The following is a 6,003-nucleotide window of genomic DNA, read 5'->3' as shown; positions in this document are numbered from 1 at the left end:
AGTGGCTTGCTCCATGTTGAATACATTCATGGTTAGAATTTGTTTTGTTGATATAGGCAAACTGGAAATGTGTACATGAATGTTAAGAAAAAGATTGAGAGAGGGGAGTGACATTTTTCTCCGTGAACAATACCTTATGTCACTTTTCTCCGCTTGCTAGCAATGATTCTGTTTTGGTAGCTAGGGATGTTTTGAAGATGTAAGTGTTTAATACCCATTAATTTGAATTATTATTCTTTAATTATTTTACTGGTAATGGATTTGAGTTGTTTTCAGAGATATGGGGTGTACATTGATGGATTCATTGCTATAGTACCTCACACTTATGTATTTTGGATTGACCGATAATGGGAAGGCATTGTGGCTACCAACACTACTGCTGAAGTTGCATTGAGCTGAGATTAGTGAAACCAGGAAAAAAGGTACTGACATTTAGTAATAGAAAAATATTAGGTATTTTAAATTATTAAGTTGTAGATGGTATCCCCAAAGAGGAGTGGATAGTCAATAATTACATTTGTTTTTTTGTATTGGGCGCGTATAATAAGATACCTAATAACCAAAACAAATGATAATAATAAAACCCTTCATCAAATCTCCATCCCGAAGTAGCAGCAGTGTGCAGTAGATGATGATGATGGTGTTGCCTCTTCAAGCTCATGCCCACAACACTAACGGAGTTCTGGATGAAGACCCAGAATTCAAAACGAGAATGGTTGTTCTTTAATTGCAGCATTGGGTCTTCCTCATATGGGCAGGGTATGGAGTAGGAGAGTTGTTCAGAGTTGTCAAAGACATGACTTACTCTTAAGGCACTAATAATAGAAAAGGAATTATTACTCTAGCAGAAGTAGATGGTGTATACTGGTTTAATGACAAATTGTTTCTAGGTCATTCTAAGTAGATAAAACTTCAAATTATATTTGAAAACAGTTGAGTTGCTAAGTTGCAACTGTTGGAGAATACCGAGTACAATAGATTGGTCCTTAACACACGCACACCAACAAGCCCACTAAATGGAATACTGATTTTAGTAGTTTTACTTTTAAATTCTTTTTGCGCTTTTTGTCATTGCATTTGAACTTCTGAGAATTTGATTATCACATTTCGGTAATTTTTTACTATTTCTACTTTTCATGTTTTTAACAAATATTGTTGCCCATTGAAATTAGTTACCTGTTGTTGATACTTGATTTTATATTGCAAGGGTATGTTATGTATCAAAGTTTTTCCTTATTGTCCGTTTGTTATGGTTTGTGTTGAGGAATTATTTTAATGGATGTTTCTTTGTTGGTGTAATGTGGTTAATAATAGTTTATGCTATTTGTCATTCTGAAAAAAGTAATTATCAGGCAAACCAAAATCAAATAGGTAATTAAGGAGCTTCCTCAACATAAGAGATTTCATTCTGAGGAAAAAAGTAATTCTCGGGCAAACCGAAATCAAATAGGCAATGAAGGTGGTGTACCAATTCCCATATGCAGACGATTCAATTCTGATGAAGGGTGTCCCTTTAATTCCAATTGCATATTTCGTAATTACATCTTTCACTATATTGGGCTTTCGAAATTTTGCATTTTGTTAAATTGGGTTGTGTTGTTTCTGTGAGTTCCATATTTTCATACTTAACTGTATAGTTTTATTTCGATATATAGTGTTCATGTGCCTACCTGTGTAACCCCTTGATAGTGTACTTGCAGAGTTTCTACTCCCAATAAGCTCTAATAATGATCATGGATTCCACATATTCAAATTTAAAATTATATCTATTTTGGTTATCAGAAAACAGATTCTAAAATTTTAAAATGCGCGCCATAATTTTATCATCTAAATAGACCCTTAATCAATTCCAGTATCATAGTTTGCTTTTTGATCCATTTTTCCTCGATGCAATGCGAGGTCAAATAAATGATAGCAGTGAATATTCTAAAGGTAAGTTCTTAAAGATTTTGAACGAAAATATTCCAGGTGAGTAGTCAATTGCATTTTGTTTTCCTTAATCTTTGTTTTCGTTTGATGTGAACAACATTTTTTATTTGATATCAATGTTTTTTAATACTTGGCCTGACAAGGGGAATGAATTGATTTAGGCTATGCTTCATGTGATTAAATGCAGCAAAGCGATAATCCATATCTGCCAAAGAGATTAAGGATACGACAAGTGAACCATGGTAAGCTTCCATAATTTTTTCCAATTATTTGGCTTCCGTCATGCACAATTGTTATGGCTCTTTCCCTCATTCCATAGATATTTGGTTTTAAAAAGATGTTTTCTAAATTAAGTGATTGAATTTGAAACTATGAGTTTGTAGTATTGAAATAACATATGACATGGTAATTGTGAAATTGAGGTTCATAAGAAATTTGTTAACCCCACTTGAGTTTATGAGAATAAATCATAGTAGCGTTTGGCACAAGGATGAGAAAATATGGACAAGAAGGGAATGTGGGAGAAAAATGGAAGATTATATTATGCCCATCCAACATTCGGAGAAAGATTATCTTAGTTTGTTATTAAATGTTGTTATGTTAGAGGTCCATGGTGCTATGAAGATATTCGGAAAGTAAGTGGTGTCACATATCCTGATTTTAAACTGGCTTGCTTAGCTTTGGGATTGTTAGAAGATGATCAAGAATGGGATGAAACTTTGGTCGAAGCGGGTTGGTCTACAGGAAGTTCTTTGCGTGAATTGTTTGTCACGCTTTTGTTATTTTGTGAAGTCACAAATCCACTTGAACTTTGGAGTAGGCATTGGGAGTTGTTGTTAGATGATATTTTGCATAGAGAATGGAGGGAATCGGGGGATCTTACTTTGCAACTTAGTGAGGTTGAATTAAGAATTTAGCATTGATAGATATTGAGAGAATTCTAAGCGGCCATGGAAGAAAGTTGAAGGACTTCTGCATGCCATCACCGGATTCTTCATCCTATCAACAACCACGTAATAGATTGTTAAGAGAGGAACTAAGTTTTGACAAAGATCTTCTTGCTTCTAAATTTTCTAAATTGCACAATGGGTTAAATATTCAACAAAATATTGTTTTCGATGCTGTCGTTGAAGTCATTCATTAAAAAAAGGGAGACGTTTTTTTTGTCTATGGGAGTGGAGGAACGGGAAAAACTTATTTGTGGAAGACAATAATATCAAGGTTACGTTCTGAAGGAAAAATAGTTTTGGTGGTGGCGTCCTCGGGGATAGCTTATCTTCTATTACATGGGGGGAGAATTGCACATTCAAGGTTTAAAATTCCAGCCATAACTGATGACGATTCATGTTGCGACATTCCAATTAAATCACAATTATCTCGCCTAATACAGAAAGCTAGCCTCATAATATGGGATGAAGCTCCTTTAAACCATAGAAATTCTTTTGAGGCAGTTGATAGAACTTTGAGAGACTTGCTGACTTAGTCCAAACGAGCTAGCCAGGTTGTTTAAATTTGGGGTTTTCGAATCCAACTTTTTTTAGACCAATGGCATACTTATAATAATTATTTTTTAAAAGATTTTTTGAGACCAATGACACACTTGTAATAATTGTTTTTTTTTGGGCCTGATCGGCTGAGAGAGATTGTCGAGGAAACTAAAAACATTAGAGCAGCTTTTCAAATCATGAGCTGTCTAAGTTATGAAGTTTGTTTATAATGGAGTTTCCTGTTTCTATCTGAGTATCTAATTAATATATTGAATGTGGTGTTCCTGCATACCTATATATATATATATATATATATATATATATATATATATATATATATATATATATACATAAATGGAAACAACTAAGCTTTAAATTGGAAAAGTGGTAATTAGATCCTTGGGACTTAACTTTTCATGATAGTTTAGGCAAAAATGCCAGAATTGCTAAAAGTAACAATATCCTTATTACACGCTGATAAGTGCTCAAAAAGTGCAATTTAACCCTCGATTATGCCTCTTGTTTAGCCATCTTAGTAGGCTAATAGTGTTTGTAAGTTATGTTTTAAGATTCTACAGGTGAAAAAGAGAGTTTTGTAGAATATTAGAGAAAAATGGGTAAAACAGAGCAATACGGAGCATTAAAGATCACATGGGAAGCCCGTGGACAATCATGGAAAAGGCCAAGGAATTGAAGCTATTAAAGATGCGACTTTGACCTATTTTAAAGCCTATTTGGAAGCCCAATGCCAAATGATTCGTTGCTTGGACCAAAGCCCGCAAAAGAGGATAAAAGGATAGAGCAGGAGAGACAAAATAGACTTACGCATCTGGGACGCATGGATCGAGCATCCAAACGCATTGATCAAGTTTGGGACGCATGGATCGAGCGTCCAAACGCATTGATTAAGTCCGGGACGCATGAATCGACATTGCAGCCAATTCCTTCTCAGTTTTGAAGACGAAGTCGGACTCTGGAAGAAGTCTATTTGTATTAGGAAACAAATGACGGTTTGGAATGCTTCTAGAGCTCATTGTAACCCCTATAAATAGAGGACCTAAGTGCCTCATGTAATTTTCCAATTCACTTATATTCTTGTCTCTAGAACTTGAGGCAAAGAGAGATTAATAATAAAAGATCGGTTTTAACTAGCTGAATCTTAATAAATTAGTCTTTCTAGTCTTATGTTCTTCGACTTCTTCTTCTTCTCGTTCTTCGTGTTCTTCCTTCTATATGGAAGGCTAATCTTCTCCTTCAAGGAGGAGATGAAACCCGATGCTTAAGGTTTAATGATTCTTCCGGTTCATGGTGTTCTTCAATCGGGTTAGTTCTTTATGTTTTTAGTTATTAGTTCCATTGCCCACACCAGGGGATGGAAGTATAGAATAGGGTTTATGTTTTGCAATATTAATATCATGCTAGTGTTATTTACTTTTCTTTTAGTAGTATAGTTCTTTAGAGTTAGGGAAGTATTTTTTGTGTTGCCTTAGAAGAGGTAGCTCAGGGAGTGGCTGCCTAGGAGAAGTATTCTTTGTGTTTGCCTTAAGTGGTGATTCATTGAATGGCCGCCCTATTAGGAAGTACTCCTTGATGTTGCTCTCGGTAATACATTGAATGGCTGCCCGAGCTTACATAAATGGAAAGAAGATATTAATAGCATAAACATAGGAACAACTTTAAGTAGAGTTAATTGTTAACGATGTTTCGTCCAAGAGGGCATCGACACTTGCTCGATTACCTAATTGTAGTCTACTTGTAAGAACAACCATGAAGCAGAAGGTCATAGATCAAAAGTATTGGTGGATTCTAATCTCTTGAATTCCCTCTCTTATAAATTCTCAATAGTTTAGTTTAGTTTAGCATTAGAATCTACAATCTCTACAATATTAGTTTTTAATCTCTCAAACGCCCTTTCCAATCCTGTCCTTCACATAATATACACTTAAAAGTGGAACGATACCCTACTCATCCTTTACTTATTGAGGGATAATTAGGTTTTGATACGCTTCTATTTGTTCAACGATCATCATCTATCTACATTATCCATCTACACCATCTACACACACAAAAGAAGCGACTGTCAAATGGCGCCGCTGCCGCTTTAAGTTGTTTATGTTTAACGTTTTCTTTCAAGATTAGAACTTTGGATCTTGAGGTAATTTTAGCCGCATCATCCATCATTTTAAGAAAGAAAGAAGCTTGAAGGACATCTCAAAGACAAGATCTACCATCCAGGTTAGTCAAATCTTCATTCTTTTTATTTCATTCTTAGTATAGTTGCATCATAGTTAGTTTTATTGCTTTCTAGTATAATTGCATTTAGGATCTTTTCAACAATTGAAGTTGTAAGCCAATACAGTGAAAAATCAAACTCTAGTGTTTCTTGTCTGAATCTTGACAAACGGACTATCGTCTATGGGCCGTGGTACTTAAGCAATTTAAGTGATTCACCATAATCCTAAAAAGACAGCTTTAGACAACGGGCGAGATACTAGCTGCAAAGCCCAACCAAGTTGAAGAAAAGTAGTTTTGCATATTAGTATAATTTAGAATAGTTGCATATTAGTTTAATTGCATTAAAGCATTG

Source organism: Coptis chinensis, chromosome 1, assembly GCF_015680905.1.
Source record: "Coptis chinensis isolate HL-2020 chromosome 1, ASM1568090v1, whole genome shotgun sequence".
In the NCBI taxonomy this organism is placed as follows: domain Eukaryota; kingdom Viridiplantae; phylum Streptophyta; class Magnoliopsida; order Ranunculales; family Ranunculaceae; genus Coptis; species Coptis chinensis.
The sequence above is the reverse complement of the archived record's forward strand: the minus strand, read 5'-3'. Positions refer to the sequence as shown.